This window comes from Bombus vancouverensis, chromosome 4 (assembly GCF_051014615.1).
Source record: "Bombus vancouverensis nearcticus chromosome 4, iyBomVanc1_principal, whole genome shotgun sequence".
Taxonomy (NCBI): Eukaryota; Metazoa; Arthropoda; class Insecta; order Hymenoptera; family Apidae; genus Bombus; species Bombus vancouverensis.
In genome coordinates, this window is record NC_134914.1 from 15,013,427 (window position 1) to 15,033,354 (window position 19,928).

Here is a 19,928-nt window from a genome sequence, read left to right on the forward strand (position 1 = left end):
TGTATTTCTTACTTTATTTCGATTAACGAAAAGCTGCCTTGTCGCGACTATCTCATCGATTCGTACTAATTTTACAGGTAATCGTTAAATACGCGTATACCTGTGCATATTACGTACAACGAGTAAATAATTCATACTGGTTTCGTAGATAATTTCCGGCTATATGTTACGACACAAGTTTCAACGATTATGACAATACATTTGCATAACCATCGGTGCCAATCATTGCTTTCGATGAAGATACAAATTCTAGAAACTTCAAGCTTAAAAATAGTCTTACCTTATTTCGAATTGCCACCCTATCGCGTCGTTGAACATCTCGGAGTTAGGATATTTACAGTGGATGGCCCAGAGCATACGTGGGCCGTAAGGGTATCGCCGAATACGTAGGACTTTGTTAGGGTAGCGGCGGCCTTTCCACGGGGTGACATGTTTTTCTGGCAGCCAAGGGGTGCGAGCCCCTAATTATAAAATAAAAAAAATCAATATCTTACCCTAGCCCGGGCAGGGTGCACAAAAAAATAGGGTGACTCCCCCGTCTTCTCGTCATTTCCACCAGCGATTCTCATCCCACAAAATCCAACCCCGCGTCTTCCAGTCGTCGCTCCCTGCTCGTTTCGGCCACGGGGCTGATTTTTTTCTCTACCCCTCCGTCGCTCTTCTCACCCCCTTTTGGGGCTGTATTTCTGGTGGATGGAGGTAAAGACGAAGGAAGAGATGTTGGACGAAAGAGGAAGATGGAGCAGGCAGATGAAAGAGTAGCGAGCGCACATGGGATACGGAGTTGGGAAGTGGCGTAACTGGAAGAGAAGAAGGGGAAGTATAGCGGATAACGGAAGAAACTGCACGACTTTATTTCGTTGCGCTTATTGCGTTTCCTGAATTTTTATACGCCGCATGCGGCCCATACTTATGGACTTTTAATACCCAGCTGGCACGTGCTACACGCTCGCAATTTCGATATCTACTGCGAATAAAGATGCTAAAGTATTTTAGAGAACGACGAGAAACGGTTCGGGGGATTCACGTGCGTACGTTTTTTCTGCATCGCTGGAGTTCTTTCATCGGATGTAATTTATATGCGATTAGTGGCGAATATGAATCGTTGTTTAGCCAAGGTTATATTTTAAGCGCTTTTCAGTCCGGTTTCTGAAAATCGTGCTCTTTCTCATATTGTAACGAGTGACGATTCCTTTGCAAGAACAGCGATTGGAACGAAACGAATTTCAGAGGAGAATACGTGAAGATTTTAATATATGAGAGTGAGGCAATTTATTATACGCGTTGGTTTATTAAAGAGACGAGTGATAAAATTGTAATAGTCAGTGTATATTAAAATACAAGTACAAAGATAGTGTATGCCGGTCGTAATCGTCGCTTGCTCCTTGCTACTATTCAACTCTACGCTTGCTATTCGACTCTATGACTCCGTATAATGATTCGTTATAATGATTGTCCTAGAGAGCACGTTCGTCTATTCGTATGGACCGGCGGTATCGTAAAAAGTTCAAATGTAACTCCGGTTGACGATTACAAATTACAGCGACAATGTTTTGTCCGGAGTTCGTTTACCTTTGAACCTAGCAAACTAAAACAACGTTGTCACTTCAAGGCGCAACAATACGAGTCTCTTCCGATTCGAATCTTCCGTTGACTCATTTGCCGCTACTGGAGCGAGGATAAGAATTTGTCAGATTACGGCGGCTAACGTATGACACCGAAATATTAACAACTTCGTTACTTTTCAACGATTCATACAAATCGTTAATCTATATCTTGGATCATCACGCGAATAACCGCTTTCCTAATAACCCGTGTCGATTACCAATTTTAAACCCGATGGTGATACAACCAATCGTTAAACCTACCGAAAATGCGGCACAAGCGCAACGGTCGACGGGTTCAAAGCGACAGAAACGATATTACAAATCTACCAACGGTGGATCGTATCTCCACCGATACCGCTTACATTCATCGATTCGCGAACACGGCGGAGCAAAGCGTCCCAGAGAAAACCGCTCCCTCTCACCGGGGTCGATTTCACGTGAAACAAAAGTGCCTGGAGCGGTGGCCGGTGGTGGCGGTACTCAATCAATAGATACATAAATATCATCCTTCTGCGGGGCCTCTGCCCGACAAACCCCTGCATGCACCCAGTACACGCGTGCGTCGCCTATTCTTCTGTTACGTCTTCGAACTTTTCTTTTCCCTTCCACGATTTCAGCGAAATGGCGATGCGGGTGAAAGAGGTTTTCGGTGGTAGTGGCACCATGGCACATCGATTCCGTGGATTCACCGGCGTCGTTTTTGTCTCGCGCGACGACACATTCAAATAAGTAAGGGCATCCCCTCGCCCCTTGGAGAGGTTCACCCTGTGGCACCCATCCCTGGGACCTTGCGTTGCCACCCCTTGGCCGTAAGGTCCTTCTTCTTTCGTTTCCTTCGCCTTCTCTCTCCTCCTCTTGCCGGCTTCGCTAGCGTCACCACCCCAATCTCCACCTCCTCCCTTTCCCCCACAGCTCAGGTCGACTCGAGGGATGGGTCGCGACGAGATTAAAAGAAGAATCAATAGCGCCTCTCACCCCACACCATCGTTGCGCTCCTCACTTCCACCGTGAAGGTGGGTGCCTCCTCTTGCCCTCGAACACCCTAACCCCCGCAACCTCAAAGGCCCTTGCCATATATTGAAATGCTCTAAGAGAGGACTACCTCGGAACCAACATCTTCCCTCTCTTTCTCCCTCTCTCTTTCTCTCTCTCTCACCTCTGCCTGAGTTCTTCCGCAACAGCCACCACCCACACGTGGGTGGCCAAGGATGGGAGGGGTGACCACCCTCTCTCTATGTGCCGACCTCCACGAACACATTCGCTATACTTCTTCGAATCCTCTTGGACAAACACTGCGAGCATCGTTTCTTTTCTTCGCTGTCTGTCCTTTCTCCGCTCCCCTTCTCTTACCTTGCCGCGCGTTTTCTCCTAACCGTAGCTTTTGCAAGTAGGTACCCTCTCCCTTTCTCGTCTGTCTTTGGCTATTCTCCGCGTAGGAAAAGAGATTTGTCGTCAACCACCCCCTTCTTCCTGCTCTTTCTCTCTTCGTTTCTCGCGCTGTTCGGCCTTTCACTAAAGTCACCGAAAGAGCCAGAGAAAGGGATTAGAGAAAGGGTTGGCGAGGGTAAGATGGAGAAGCATCGAGGAATTGTCAATTTCTGTCTGCGCCTTACCTTTCTTTTGCATAGCGAGATAAGGAGCATCTTGGTGAATGATTTTAGCGGGAAATAGCGGGGGTCTTTGAATCCCCTTCCTTTGGATCTCCGGTCGGTAACGAAAGGCCAGAGGCAACAACATCACGTGAAATCGCCTCGAAGATAGGCTTTGGCCGCAGCCGCTGGACGTCGGAAATGCCATCTTCGAAATTGCTCTTGCAGCTCAGCCACCCTAGCCACCGTTTTTAATCGCTGCGAACGATGGACGGCGATCTTGAATTTATAATGGCCGATCCAGTTGCTCCTTTTATCGTGTTTATCCGATAATCGGCCGGATAGTCCCTTTACAACGGCTGGATAGATTATTATCTTATTAAAAGATGCTTGGAATGTTTCAGCGTTAACCAGAACGCGTAAAGCATCATGTTAATTTACCGTGGACCTTTCGCGATCGAAAGAGGAGACGCTCCAGGCTGAAACAGTAGATTTATTATAATAAATCTACCTTGATCCGATATTATTCGTCTTACCAGCGGAATTATGTTATTAAGATGGATTTTTAGGATCGCTGGAATGCGATAGCTTACGTTGTAATCGACTCATGCGCTTTGAAGGAACGAAAATTGTTTATTACAGCTTCGTAGATACGTGTAGATAACTGGTTGATAGCGATGAACATGTTGAAACAGGGATTTTTACTGTAACAGGAAGCGTACAACGCTATCTTCGTTTGGAATCGATGTTTCGGAATCTGATAAAAGAAGCGTAACAGAAGGAAATCGTTGTAGGTAATTTTATTAGTTTTCTAGTCGAGTATTTAACGATATCGTTGTTGGTAGATCGTTACGATTAATATACCTGTATTCACTGACGTAACGATTAATACGTCTTCTTCAAATCCATAACTGATCGACGTCGATACTTTTCTGTATTTTGTACTTTTTTATACGGTTGTTACATTTGTACAGTTTTTATATTTTCGTAGTCTATAATTTAATAAGAATACGATTGAAATTTATAGCCGAGTATTATATTTAATCAATTTTAATCAACGCGTTAAACGGAAGTTTTAATCTATGGCACGTACGAATATTTAAGACAAAAATTTTTATCGCTACGATATGACGCAACTGTTGTATTATCTTCCATAGAATTAAATAATTATACTCTGGCCGAAGAACAATGGGCAATATGCGATTATCTAATTCGAATAAGCGTGGCTAAACGTCAACCATGATAATACGCACATGTCACACGGTCTGTTAATAACATGAGACGCGATAAAATCGGTTACAGAGGAGGCGAAGCCTACGGTAATTTCACGTGAAATCTGTTCGAGGCTGGCTGGCTGTTGTCCAGCAGCTAAACACACATGGAAGAAGCTATTTCGGAAATTGCTATCGCTGTTTGCATACTATGATTATGTTAATGCAGTTTGTCTTAATGATTCGATAAAACGCGTGTATCTTGCTTGCCTGTGTGTGTGTGTGTGTGTTATGCGATCGTAGAAGGAAGAAAAAGAAAACACATTTTTGTACACCGATCTAGATTATTAGTATATCGATAACCGTGATCGATGTGCCATCAGTTATATCAGGAAAATGTATTGTGGACAGTATAATTTAGAATAGATTGCGCGTTATACGAATCAAGCTGTTCTTTCGAGAACTTCCAGGATGTTTGATGGTAGCTACAATTTTTTCGTAAAAATTGAATGCCATTGTTCCCGAATTATGTCTATTTACATTAACAAACTTGGGAAATTTTACTTGGAATAAGAATGAAAAATTGCTATTCGCAATAACGGATCATTTTAACTACTTTATTACTTTTATCTTAAAGCGATATTATTTCGCGTTAACACGAAACAAATCATTTCCTCGGGTAATTTTCTACCTCAATTAATTGTTTCGGATAGAATAACGAATACTTTGGATTTTAATGTTAATTTCATTTTAAATATTGCATACATTTTGCATACGTTTGAGCGATGAACGCGAAACGTAGTCAGATTATTCTACGACGTAACAGCGTTTGCTCCTAAACTCTAATTTTATTCTAATCTCAACTACCCTTCGGTAACAAGCCTGAGCTTAGTATCTAAAACCCTGTGAATTGTGCGAAACTCGTAGCGCGAAAAAGAACAAACTCCCAGAGTTTGCGTTACAACGCAGGCTTCAGCTATTAAAGCTCGAACAATTCTAGCTCGATTTACAAAAAGATAACGTCGTTCGACCTTTCGTCGTCGAAGGAATGCGATTATTATTTGAAAACAAATTCGTAGCTAGCCAACGCCTGGTACACGAAGGTCGGAGATAAAGCGCACTTTTCTAGGAGGATCGTTTTTCTTTCTTAGTCTCTGCGTCGCTTTGAATTCGGTAGCCACGGAAATTGCCGTCCACATTTTGCGGCTCGGCTCTGACAAGGTGAATATTTTAGCGGCACCCCGTAGCTTGTTGGTCCCCACATACATATGCGTGCACACGTGCACAGGTTGAAGATACGCCTCGGTCAACATCGTCGAAAAATGTATTAAAGGCAAACACATGCATTCTAAGGAGGTTCGCCCTACGTCTCACCCTCTCCTACCTCCGTCGTGCGCTTTTTCGTCCCCGCGACATACATCCACGTATTCATACGAGCACAGAAGATACTTTTGCCAATCCCCCTGCTGTCCAAGTCTTTTATTTTACACATATACGCTGTTCCACACTATCTAACGCGTACTACTGTACGCGTGCCTCTGATCGATAATTTCTTGCTGGACCTTTCCGAGGATTCAGGAGCTTCCGATAGTGCTTGTTGGTATTTTCAGAGAAAAGTGGTCTTACCGTGTTTTCGCTTGAAATTTCTGGGTAAAATTGAATTTTCATATAGCCTTTCGCTTCGTTTTCCTCCTTCTGCTAGCGTAATCGTGTTCTTTTACAGTGAAATTTGAATTAACGCCTAAACGGTAAGGCGAGATCCTACGGCTAAGGTTGTCTGTGGAACGAAACATTTGCAAATTAAGAGAATCGATAAGCTTTCCACGTTCCTTGTTGCTATCTTGCGAAGAAGACGATTTTAACTCTGTTTTCACTTTGAGATTCTCGATAGAATCGAATCGCGTGCATCGTTTCCTTTCATTTTTTTCTGCGTATCGAGCGTTTAATTGTAGCGGCAGATACGTCGTTCGGTGCAACGTATTTCGCGATGGTGCGTCGTGATTACCATGGACCTAAGGTGTTTGCGTTTAATGAACACCATATACACTCGAATAAAGTTGCGGGGATATCGTGAAACGATGGTCGTGCCAAGGGGAAGAAAAGAGAAGAAACACCGGCTGGTTTTCTGTTCGAATACGATTTGCTCTCTTTCAGCTGGCCGCGTATTAAATGCTGTTAAACGAGCCGCCAATCAGCACCTGTCAAATTGTAATCAGCGAAACTGTGTACTTACATATACGTGGTTCCTCGTAGCTTTTCCGAATCTTCGTATCCTTCTGTACGATACGATACGTAGCAAGAAAGTGGGAACACGACCGCGAAGAGGGGAACGTGTTTGCCATTATTTGGCCATTAATAACGATGAGAATCGTCGATTGATTGACTACATAGATTATTTATTCCATGATTGGCGTACTTATACGAAAATAAAAGAGAAGAAGAAACGATCGGTGGCGCGATGCAGGAATTATCGATCTTTCGTTAATTTCCCGTTGAACTTCCTTTGTTTAATGCGAAGAAGCAGAGGCCGATCGATGGAAAAAGGTTCGCTTTATTTTCCCATAAATATTTGTTACATGTTAACGAGTAGAGGTGTTTTCTATGTTAGCTGAACGCGTTGATACGGTTCACAGATCATGACTTTGTATTCGTGTATTATTACAGCCACTCTAATGCTAGAGCAACTCTCATTACCATTGGAATACAACGTGTATAAAAGGGCAGAAAAAAATAATTTACATTAAGTTGTCAAGCACTTGTGAAGACATGATTAAATTTCATAGTTTAGTGGCTTGTTTTTCGTGCGCTACATGCTGCAGGCTTCTTGCTATCTCGAATCCAACGGCTTTTACCGTGGCTCGCAATCGAATTAATTAGTTAGTCGAGTTAGTAGAAGCGAACGGAATACGCTGAATTCTGCTAGTTCTTGTTTACTTAAAAGGGAAATCTTCTGTAATTTAAGATGTGAGATTCTCTGATCCTGAGAAAGTCGAATGTCGTTTTTATTAAATTTCAATAAATTTTTCATCCACCTCGGTCATTATTACAAAATGTCAGGCCAATAGCCGATAACTACGTAGTATGCTCCGTGTAATTAAATTTATCCAACTAACTGTATGCTTTCTAATTTTTATTCCGCGAACGTTACAATTATAAAATTAGAAAGAAACATTAGCATTTCCGTGTATACCAGTTACATATAGATACTTTGTACATATTGCATATACGTGCTATACACATTACGATAGCGACGCGCGTTCACTTCGATACACGTCTAATGGAAATTCCAGACTTACACAACTCTTCTCCAAAATTCTCAGATATTCTTACCAACGTCCCTTCTATAATTCAAAATTCTCAACGATATTGTCCGATACTCTAAACGATAATCGATCAATTCGATTACAACGCGGCCGAAACCAAAATACACGCACGCACGCACGCTTGGTCGTGCAACAGCACACGTAATCCAAACTCAGTTCGTTTCAATAGCGCCACGTACACGTACCATAAACATGTCCGTAGGTTCGCGAGTTTTCAGATTTCCAGGACTCGCGCGTGCACAGCTCGGCCGCGAAATAAACATCGCCTCGTCGCGACGTGTCACCGTGGAATTCGTATTAATTGCAAGTGGACAAGCGGTCCAGCTCGGCTTGCCTCCGAACAGGGCTGGCCAAGCGGGACGAGTTATGTGGCGGAACGAGTTATTATTTACTTATTAGACGGCTGGCGAGCGCGGCGCCCAGCGAGGGGGTGTGAAAATGAACTAAGGCCAGCCCGGTAGAAATTAAAAACGTGACTCCACGGCGCGGGTAGCTTCATCGCGCGGCTAACGAGAAGATACGACCTCCTGGTAAACGTGTAACTATATACGCGTCTGTCTGTGTGCGCGTATAGGTATAGCAGTCTTATATGCTGCAACGTCCGAAGACGTACGTTCTTTATATACCGGGTGCTCGTTCCGAGAACGATGTTAACACCGGGGAATCGGTTGTGCTTGCATTCTTTTTCTCTCTCCCGCCGTATAATAATCTTCTCTTTTTTTCTTTCGAGTTATTAAAGCGAGCCGGAGTTTGCTCGTCTTTTCGATTCATTTTGTGGTTTCGTTTCTTTGGTTCTTTTGATTCCGAGGATACTCGGTTGATTGTGTTAACGTTCCGATAACATGGTACGTATACTTCTGCTCGTAAGTGTTTGAACGCAGTTGATTTGTAGCAACAGTACGCGAATGTAGCGAAACGTATAGATTGATGAGAAACTAATTGCTAAAAACAACATGTCGTCGTCTTACGGAATCGATAAATACGATACATCTTAGTTATTCGTTTGAAAACTGACCGGCGGTGTATCGAAACTCGAAACGCGTCTCGTTACGCGTTATATTCGATGATTTCAAATATCACTGCTCGAATTAATCGCGATAGCCTCTCTATAGGTCTAGAAAAATCGTCTTAGGACGGAGAATTTGTTTAGAATGCTCTGCTGTAAATTTGCTTGGAAAATTATTTTCTCCGCTCTTGTCGGATGCCAATATTTCATTGCATACCTATTAGCTTCTTTTAAATTACTTCCTTATAAGAGACAGAAGATGATTTATCGTATTTCTTTCCTGTAGTCTTCGATCATTACGAACGTACTTTTCCTATATATTTTACATCATCGTAAAGGAATGTCTCTTTAATTTTAACGTTGCACGAACGCGAAAGGAAAAAGAGGAGGAGGAGGAGCAGGAGGACACAGAAGAAAAAGCGATAGCTTCGATAGAAATTGTCTCAAACGTACAGCGTGCTGTGTTGGTGACTAGATACCGAGATGTACGTAATGGTAAAGATGTACTAGATGCGATTGAGTGGAAATAGGGAGGATAAGAGGAAAACTATGTAGGTGGATGCATCTCTGCCTTCTTTCTGTCCAAAGGAATCTTCAACGGAGCTTCTCGCCATTTCCTTCAGATCCGCGTGCTGTCTTACGCCCATACCCATTCACTATTTCGCGTTGAATGCATTTCAGATGTATTTGCAATATGCAATTTTAGATTGCCACGTAATTCGAAATAGTAACAGTATACCGCGTTACGCGTTATATATTCTTCTTCTTCTTCTTTTTCTTCTTTAAATGTAGTTATGTACATTGTACATTTCGAGTACTCTTTGTTACAAAGAATCTTCAAACAGATATATATTTATATATATTAAAATCGAAAAAAATAGTCATGATAGATTAATTTACATTACGAAGTGATTTAACAAACGACGTTACTAGGTAATCTAACAAATAAACTCCTGTTCGTAAGAAGGGAAAAAGTACGTAGCTAAGGGTTACTTATCGTTTATGGATCTATCGTGACCGTGAAAAGTTTAGAGTAATTCTTTATTAGATACAGGTTTTATAATTTTTCGATATTTCATTTTTATCTCAACTTCCATATATCACGGTTTAAAAGTATTTAGATTTTTCAAAATTACAAAAAGATCCACTCCATGTAGATTTTCGTTCTTCGTTGACAATTTCAGCTCAAATGTGATTATCAACTTTTCAAAAGAATAATCGGAGAGTTATTTCGTTATACCCTCCGATCTTTGGCATCGATGGTAATTGTTTCTTTTTTAGAAACTAAGCCGAGAACGATAGAAAAATCTAATTAATATCTTCACTCTGGATCCTAGCATAGCGCTCGCCGCATTTACGTCTAACCGCTATAGATCCGTTTCAATAATGTTGGGATATAAACAGTTTTATCGTAGCTCCGATAATTTATAGAAAATCCTATTCCATAGCGAGATTATTACTTTCAATCCTTCCATTTCTACTCTACGTATTCCCATTTGGCAGGCAAAGATACGATATTTAAATTTTCAAGTCCGTCGCCTATGGCAATTTCGCAAAAGACCAGACGCGGTACGAACTTAGCATTCGAGACGAAATCGTGTCGTGAAGACGCTTTGGGGGTTTCTCAGAGACGGGGGTTGAATCGGGGTTGGCTGAGACGTAGATAGAGCTGAACGATGCTCTCGCGTCCCAGCCAGCTTCCCAAAGGTTACGGATGGCGAGGGTGGGTCGCATATATTTTACGTGTCGCCTTTATTTCGATACGACGGAGCTTCGATCCCGTCTAAACCTAATTTGCGTTCCATTTCGCGAGCAAACACTCTTTCCAAGACCTTTCGAGATCCTTCTTCTCTCATCCTCTTCCGGACGAGTTGCTTCGTTCTCTCGAAACGCTCTTGATTCGTCGCGAATGCCACGTGAGTTTCCTCGTTTGCCTCGCGTATAGGGCTGTATCGAGCTCATTTTTCTTCGAATTCATGCGAATTTTTTCTTAATAGAATGAAAAAAAGATGGCTTTCTATTTGGAAACTTGTATCTTTTTGGAAGAATTGTTTTGACAAATATCTACGACGGACGTGGTTTTACGACGGTGGAAAGTTCGATCGTGGTAATTGTTTTATTAGATGCGAATGTTTTATGTTTCAGAATTTCTTAAAATAATTTCTCAGTATTTACTGATGTGTCGTGACAATAATATAGTCGAAAAAAATGTCTGGTATTAAATGGTATAAAATTATAATATACGAATCGAACGTAAGAAGCAGATAGAAATTTTATTATATTCATTTTTCCGTGATTTGTTTTTATTGAGATGGTATTATGGTTTATTTTATCGTTGTTTTATTTTACGAGCGAAATCCAAATGTAACTCGCGTGTAACGATAAACTTGATAAGCAGATCACCCTAAAACTTGACATATTCGATCCCTTAGAAAATTATAGAATTTTTACTTGCGTGATCAAAGGTTTAGAATATTCGAAATATTTGAAACTCGTACTTACCTCGACATCTGTGTCATCAAAAGTTTCACAAATGCACCTTTCGAGGAGCCTTTAACGATAGAGCGCTGCGACCAACGACGGACGCGAGTCTCGTGCAACGAAGTCGTTCGAGAAACATCGAATTTCTTACAGGTAATACTTACCATTTAATGGAACATGTGGAAATATATCATAGTAGAATGAATCCTCCTCGTTTGAAGCGAAAAAGATAAGTTTTAGTATTTTATACTAGAGTAATATATTTCAAGCACAAGGAAAAAAAGAAGAAAAGAAAAAGTACTTGATTTCGAAGTAGGATTCCAATAAATATAGGTATCTGTTCTTAATCTCGAGAAGAATAACCTGGAAATCGCGTAGGAATTTGCCAGTTCTGTTCAGCAATTGCGCGAAATCACGAAATTAATAAATTCGATCGTATCGACAGTGACTGGAGACTGTCACGGCGATTGTTCGGAACGCTTCGACACCGAATGGAAATCCGTAATGGCGTCATTGAAAAATTGCATCGGGTCATCGTGGTACGAGCGTTACCGATGTCGCGTTATCACGCGACATCGCTCGTTTAAGCGGCCGTGTTTTCCGTCCCTATGCAAATTAGCAGGTGAGCTAATATTGGAACTCGGAAATGGGACGCTCTGTGGACCGGAAATAAAATGAAATCCCGCATAATAGAATGATATTCGCGCTCGGTGATTCGTTCATCCGCGATAGCGCACGGTACAATTGGCGGAGGAGTTTCCGAAAGTTTTGTGAAACTTGTATTTTATATGAAATATTTTTATATCTTTACATCCTTATCCTTTTCTCTTAACGATATTCCTAGTTTCTCATATCGATATTTCAAGTGTTATTCGAAATTGGTTAATCGAATTGAATCGAATTTCAGACTCGTTCGAGCCTTAAGCGAAATATCTTCTTTTAATTCAACATGTTTCTCGGTAGAGTAATAAATATCTGGGAAAAACGAAAGAGAAACTTAAAGAAAGGTAACTTGCTACGTCCTAAAATAACAAGGGACAGGATACGGTAGTATTACGTGAAATCCCAGTGTTTTAGTTTCATAGAACGGTTCGAAGGAAACAATTGTATAAAGAATTCTAGCGTTTTAATTTCGTAGAAAAATTTCACGGAAGCGTTGGAAATTTTGCGAAATAAATAATAACTGTAAAAGGAGACCGCTAAATAAAAGATATATATCGTACTGTACGCAGAAGGAAATTTTTGTTTCGTCGTAAAACGATGTTGTTAATCGTGTTCGGTGAAAGCTCCGTGTCAAAACTTCCGTTGGATAAAAAGTAACTCGTTGAGGCAGAACGAATTTTCACCTTTGGTGAAACGACGAAGACGTTCACCGTTGATGCATGCTGGACAGGAAGCGAATTTTTTCACCGATCAGAAAGGGGAGAGAATAGTATTCGAAGTATTTGAAGTCAGTAAATTGGTAGAAAGACCCCGGAAAAATAAAGCGACGATGGAAAAACAAGATCAAAACAAGCTATTTTCGGAGAAAGATATTTTTGCAGAAAGATACTGCGTGTCCTGCAGTTTATTTTTCTCGCGGCAAAACCTACCGGAGTAACACGAACACGGAGTTACTTTAGAAGACACCATCGATGGGCGAAACGTTAGGAATCAAATGTTTTCGTTTACTTTCCCTCCTCGTTTTTCTTTTTTCGAAGGTTTTTATTTTTTCTTACTCGTACCCTTTTTCCTCTTCTTTTCTTCTTTTCACCTTGCCACGGCGTTTTAACGATTTCTTTCTGGACGTTGCGATTCTCTTTTCTCGTAAGAAAATATTCGACTCGAGATTTAACACATTCGAGATCCAGATGCAATTAAACAAGTCGATGCATATCATGGTTAACTTTTATACTCTTTTTTCTTATTGCTTCACTTTCGTACAATATCATTTCGTTGATAGACTCTCATCGATAAATGATCGAGTAATATGAATTTATTTCGAAGAAGCACGGTATCGCGTGGATCCCGAATGTGTCAGTATTCGCTTCGGCGTAGCCATTTTATTATATCGGAGCAAAGATTGAAAATCTTCGAAAATCAGAAATTGAGAACTCTTTTCACTAGACGTTCGGTTAATGGCAATTCGATAACAAAATAAAAGGGAAAGAAAGAAAGAACGGAAGAGAACGTAATATCTCGCTTCTCACCCCTAAGCGGAAGAAGTGTCTCCGTAGTTAAACGAACGATTCAACTTACGAAAGAACGTTAATGTGAGGAGTACGCGCGTGAATTTCGTTCTCTGATTTTCCATGCAGACGAGAAAAAGAAACGAGAGATCGATCAGGGGAAAAGACGTTTCAGCTTTTATCTATTTAAGAAAAGGATTGTAGGAAGGGGATTATTCATCAGTTTCACAGACTAGATCTATATATAATCGTATCGTATGTATATATATATATCCAATAATATATATATAATATCATTATATCATTCTTCATCATTTATATTTAGTGGTATAATTAATTACTCGCTTAGATATGAAACCTAATAGGAACATGATTGCACCGCACCCATTTTGCCGTACGATGTTGATGCCAGATCGCAGATCTCCCTCGCCTCACTCTTAAATTCCTATTTTTTTTTCTTTTTGTTCTCTCTCTTCAATTACTCTTTATAGGAATAGCGCACGTAAATATGTGCATCACTGTATGCTCGCGTATATTTATATACGTATACAGGTACAGCCATCTTGCATGGCACGTGTGTGTGTATGTACGTATGTATGTATGTATGTACGTATGCATGTATGTATGTACGTATGTATGTATGTATGCATGTATGTATGCATGTATGTATATAACATGTGTATGCATGTAAGTGTGTGTGTGTGTGTGTGTGTTTGTGTGTGTTTGTGTGTGTGTATGTATGTATGTGTACATGTAACGCGTGTATGCATGTAAATATGAATTGTCATGTGCTCGTGTATGTATATGTGTGCTCGTATGTCGATACGTTTTCGCGCTTGCATGTCGCATTTTCTCTCTCGCTCGCTCAACTCTTATTCCTTTTATTCTCTCTCTTTTTTTTCATCATTTTCTTTTCTCTATTATAAAATCTAGATGCGTGCGCGAACACGGGATCTTGTTCGCGCGCACATAACACATATGGCACCATAAATATATATTTGTACACAAGGGCGAGCGTGGGTGGACGAGATGAACAAGAAAGAACGTACGCGATGTCTCCATCTCTGTCGGCCGCGTTTCGCCTTCGTTTCTTATCGTTCCTCGGCCTACATCGTGATTCCCGAGTTTACGCGGCTTTTATATTTCGAGTTAATCGATCGACGATTAATCGGAGATTAACGAAGGGTGATGGTCGCTGATACGCGACGAAAGAAATCGGACGAGGTCGATTTGATAGGAACGTGAAAATTGTCGCGCGATCGAACGTGACAGGCATCACAGAAGAATGCAAAACTCGACAACGAAGAAAAATAAATCCTTGCTTGAAAACTTCGCTCGAAAATCACAAACGATTGCCAAATGATTAAAAAACAACGACACTCGGTACGTCTCTCTTGCGCATCTTCGCCAGCAAGTACGAGAAACGCACGTCTGTTTGCATGCTCGCGCGCCCTTCCACATTTTTCTCTCTCCGGTTATCGTTTTTCTCTCCTTTACCTCCACCTTTTTTTTTTGCTTGCTCTCTTGTCTTATTTTTCTCGTTTATCCTGGTTTGTATTCGATCGAAGCCGTCGGTATCGTTTCCTCTTTTTTTTTTCTTTTTACCGTTTCTCGTCAAGTGGGTCTCCCCGCGTCTCCGCGAGTTTTACAAAAAAAGGGGCGAGGCGCGAGGCGCGAGGAGAGAAACGTTATTATTTTTTTTTTTTTTATAAGTATCGCGATCGAGTACCTTGCGACAGACACAGACCACGATCGCTCTCGAAAAAAAATTGCTCTCGCACGCAGAGGAACGGATCGCGCGCGGCGCCAACATCGTCGGGGTTCTTGAGCCGGCGTTTACGGGGTTGACCGCGCGGCCACGCTGGTTGCACGGCCTCTTCCGGCCCCATCGGAGGGCCACGGGCCCCGTAAGTGAGTACATATAAGATATACACATGGCAATCTCTCACAAGAATTAGTCGCTATCGTTATCAATTAGTATCCGTTATTAATTAATAGTCAATGAAAATGTAGCTCGGAACAAATTCACAAAATATTCAATCGGCGATAAATGTGAACCACGATAATAGTGACAATATTAATAATAATATTCATAATGCAATAATAATAATAATAATAATAAACGCCCTTTCAATCATTGCATTAATAATAATAATAATAATAATAATAATAATAATAATAATAATAGATAATAATCGCAATAGCAATAGAAATAACCAATAGGGTTATACCAATAAGTATAGTCGTATTCAACATATTTCATACAAACTCAACGACAGTTATAGAAAACTGAAAAACTTCCTCGCCGCCGGCCGCTCTTTTTCTCGTCGAATCTTACACGACGTATCGTTTTGCCACTTGTGTTTCCATTTTCTGTGTTCTCCGATAAAGAAGAAAAAGGAAACCGCGATTCTTTCGATTTTCGTCTTTTCTTTTTTTTTTTTTTTTTTTAACGAATCGATCTTAACATCGTTCCCATTCCACGATCAATCTTCTTAAAAATCGACCGTATGACCCTGTAAATACGTGTAACTGATCATCCGAATAGTTTCTTTTCCACTGATCGCATATATCTTCTTCTTTCTCTTTTTTCTTTTTTCTTTCTTATAAGCTTCGGTTTTGCAGCCGCGTCTATTCGTACGAGCTTCGTCGACGATTATAGCAGGCCGTGGATAGAAAAATCGATCGTGGAATCGAAAGGACGTATCGTCGAACGTTCTCGGGTCGCGTGATCTCGCGAGGAAATGTCGCACGATCGACGAGAGAAACCGGAAGGTGACGGGCGGCGATGGGGCGGTGAAAATTTCTCGCAACGTAATAATAGTTTCTGCATACTCAATTGCATCTCTTATAGTTCACTCCTTAAATTAATCCGCGCACGCTTATCACTCATTCATCATTGTTGATTTTAGGAACAGCTAGTAGCGAGGTTCGGTTACTCTATCACGCAATCTCCCGTACTCGAAACTCAAAACGCCAAAACCCAGGTTTGCGTACACGCGCACGTACGTTGCCGCGTTTTGAGAATTCCACGCGCGTATATGCGATAAACGTTATATCGATTCGAGACCATTCTCGATGTTTTCGATTCGCTTCAATTCTCGATGTGTGGTATCCACGTATATACGCATGTTTCCTGTGTATTACGTCTACATGTTCATATGTGTGTATTATATATGCGTACGTGTAGACAGTGTGAGTATATGTTCGATGTACATGTTTTTTCTCGAAACAAGTTGCGCGTTCGTCGATTCGTCTCGTGCAAATCTCCTGCGTGTGTATTAGCCGCGAATCGATTAGAAAAATTAAATATTCCGTGTATACACGTATACGCGTCTATACATATGTGTATGTATACAATTAAAAGGAACACGATGTTGATTCTTTTGTGCGCCAAAGTGCATACCATTCTTTTTCCTCTTTTCGTTTCTGTTTTCATCCTCTTTCGCTTTCTTATTCTCTTTCGTTAGAATGTACGCGCGATAAAAGGGGACGCGTTTCGCCCTTTTTCCAAGGTCTCGCGTCTCGTCTGCTAAGATTAGTGATATATCGTGTGTATGTATGTATAGCCGTTCGGTTAGGTCGTTTGCAATATACAGGCTTGATGAGAGCGTTCGAGATCGACGAAACGTGGTGAAAGCCACGATTTCAAATAAGAGGGGGCTCGCTACTTCGTAATCTACAGATTAACATCTACGCAGATTTTTAATTAGCCCGTGATCACCGGATAGTAACAATTGTCCTATTTTGCGAGGTATCGGTTACGAACATTTCTCTTTCCTTTTCTCCATTCGTTTCGATGCTCCGTGTTACGATTTAACTAAAAAGGGAATCGCCGCGGAGCAACGCGATCAATTGGGAATTTCGATTTTCATATGTGTATACGTATATGTGTTTATATGTACGTGTGAATTCAATAATTACACGTGTCTCTCTTTGCGTGTATAAATACGTGTATATAAACGTGTGTGTACAGTGTCCCTAAACAGGTGTCGTATGTGTGTGATGTGTGCGTGTTACCGTGTGTCCATTCGTTTCAGTTTTAGCCCAACGCTATAACTTTTTACATAGATAATAATAAATACATGACCACATATATGTAAATATAATATAGTAAATCTATAATAATAATAATAATAATAATCGTAATAATAATAGTCGGTAATAATCAAATATAATATTAATAATCGTCGTCATCAACGTTTACATTAGAAAAATTATCTTTTGCAGACAGGAACCTCGAGTTGCTTAGTTACCTTACAAATAGTTATTACTTTGCGTCTCGTTCGACGTCTAACGACCACTACGCGTTTTGCGCCCGCCTTTCATCCCCATAAACATCCCCTTCAACCCCTCTCTCTTCTTCCTAATTTACTTTCCACGTAGCCGGGTAGTACCCTCTTTATACTACATATATATATTCGTTTTCTTCTTACTTCGTCGTACGCTCTTTACCTTCGCTTTAACTCCTCGGTTTTTAATTTTTTTCGCTTTTGAGGTTAAGATTCGGAGCGCGACCCTTAACAGGTTCTTCTCACATTCTCTCTTGCACATACGGTGGCACAACCCCCGCTCTTTTTCCACATTCGCGATATCCCCGATTCACCATTTTCCCAGATAGTTTTCAGGCTTTTTGATAATTCGCTTACTTTTTTTCCTGTTCTATGTACGTGTGTATGTGTGTCTGTCTGTCTGTGTGTATGTATGTGTGTTCGATTTCGGCGCGTAAGCGTGTTTAAAAGATTAAACAAAACGCGAGAAACACGACGTACGTACGCGCGTATACACGTGGCCGTTTCGGATATTACCCGCGAGGATTCTAGTACGTTACAACATCATATATTTATATATAATATATATATATATTTATATAATTTTCTACATAAATATATATATACTTTTTGTTCATTCATTTTATTCATTTATTTATATATATATACCTTTTTTTATATATATATATATACCTATGCATGAGTGTGTCTTGTGTGTCGTCTACCGATGCATATCCTCCCATATTCCCCTTAAAATCTACAGTTTAATTGTAATTAACCGTTAACTTACGAGCTAATAGTGGATTCTCTGTCGTTCCCGAGCAGACCTTTACAAAAACCCCGTGTCCGTCGATCGAGAGGTGACTTTTATTTACGTCTTTCTTTCATTCATTTTTTTCTCTCTTTTTCTTCCATCGTGTCCAGTGCTATGCCGTGTTCACCCGATTCAACTGCGTTTAATTCTCTTTTCTTTTTTTCTCTCGTAACCACGGAGACCCGATTTGCGCGTACGCGAACTTCGCGCTTTCCTTCGGTCGACCCCGAAAGCATCACACGCGCCGCGCGATCCACCGTTTCCGGCTTTCCAGTGAGAAAGAACCAAAAAAGTTCACGTCTTGATCAGCACTGCGCCCGATCGCGGTCTCTGGCACGGCTGACCGATTTGCTATCGTATCGTCGACCGATTAACTAGCGATAATCAATTACAGCTATCGATAGCTATAACTATTTACCATTATTACTATCGTTATTATTACTATGTTTATTATTATCATTAATATTAATCATTAATCGTTAGGTTTTTTTTTTAGCGTTATTAAATATAATTTATTAAATATAGGAACCATGTTTTTGGGTCTGCTTGTTCGTGAACGCGAACCGTATCGCGACGGGCACCGGGGCAACTTGCCCTCTCGCGTTTTTCTTCCCATTTCTTCTTTTTGCTTTTTTCCCCGTTTCGTTTCGCGTCGTCGTTCTCGTTTCTCTCCCACGAAACTTTACTCTCCTTTCCATTCGACGTTTCTCCTTACGAGCGTTTTGCTCTCACGGCCAGAGAAAAATGAACGGAACTCACGTTTTAAAATTCGCGCGCCGGTAGCGACGTTTATTACGCGTTTTATCGTACTTAAAAAGAACCCCTCCCAGCCGCGGGGTTACCGTGCCCTGTGAGTGTTTCTCGAAACTATAGAATGGATATTACTAGGCTTGTGTATGCGTGTATGCACGTGTATACGTGTCACGAGTGAGTGCGTGTGAGTGTGCACGTGTGCGCGTGGGTTCTCTCTCCATTTTTTTTTTTTTTTTTTTTTTTCGAAGAAAAAATCCTTCCAGCCACCGATTTCCTCAAAAGGTCGTCCGATCGTCCTCCGACACGTGAACCTCTCTGGCCTCTGTATGTACTTTCGCGCGTTCACCTTTTGCCGATTAAAAAAGAAAAGAGGAACACGCGGTGATCTTCCTTTCTTCTCGCGATTCCCTTCCGTTTCGTGTCTTTCATCTTTTTTCGTGGTCACCGTCGGTGAACAACGCTTCATCCGATTCTCGCATCCTCCTTGACACACGCTACTTACGCAGTACCACCCATACACACGCACGTAAAAAGAGAAAGAGAGAGACAGAGAGTGAAGATTCATTTTTTTTTTTTTTCATTTCTTAGAGATGAATATGTACGTATGTATTCGCAACGAGCGCGACGCTATTAGTTTCGCGAACGCCGCGCCATCTATCCTACTACGCCGCGTCCTTAACGTCTGTCCGCTTGTTTTAGTAACTT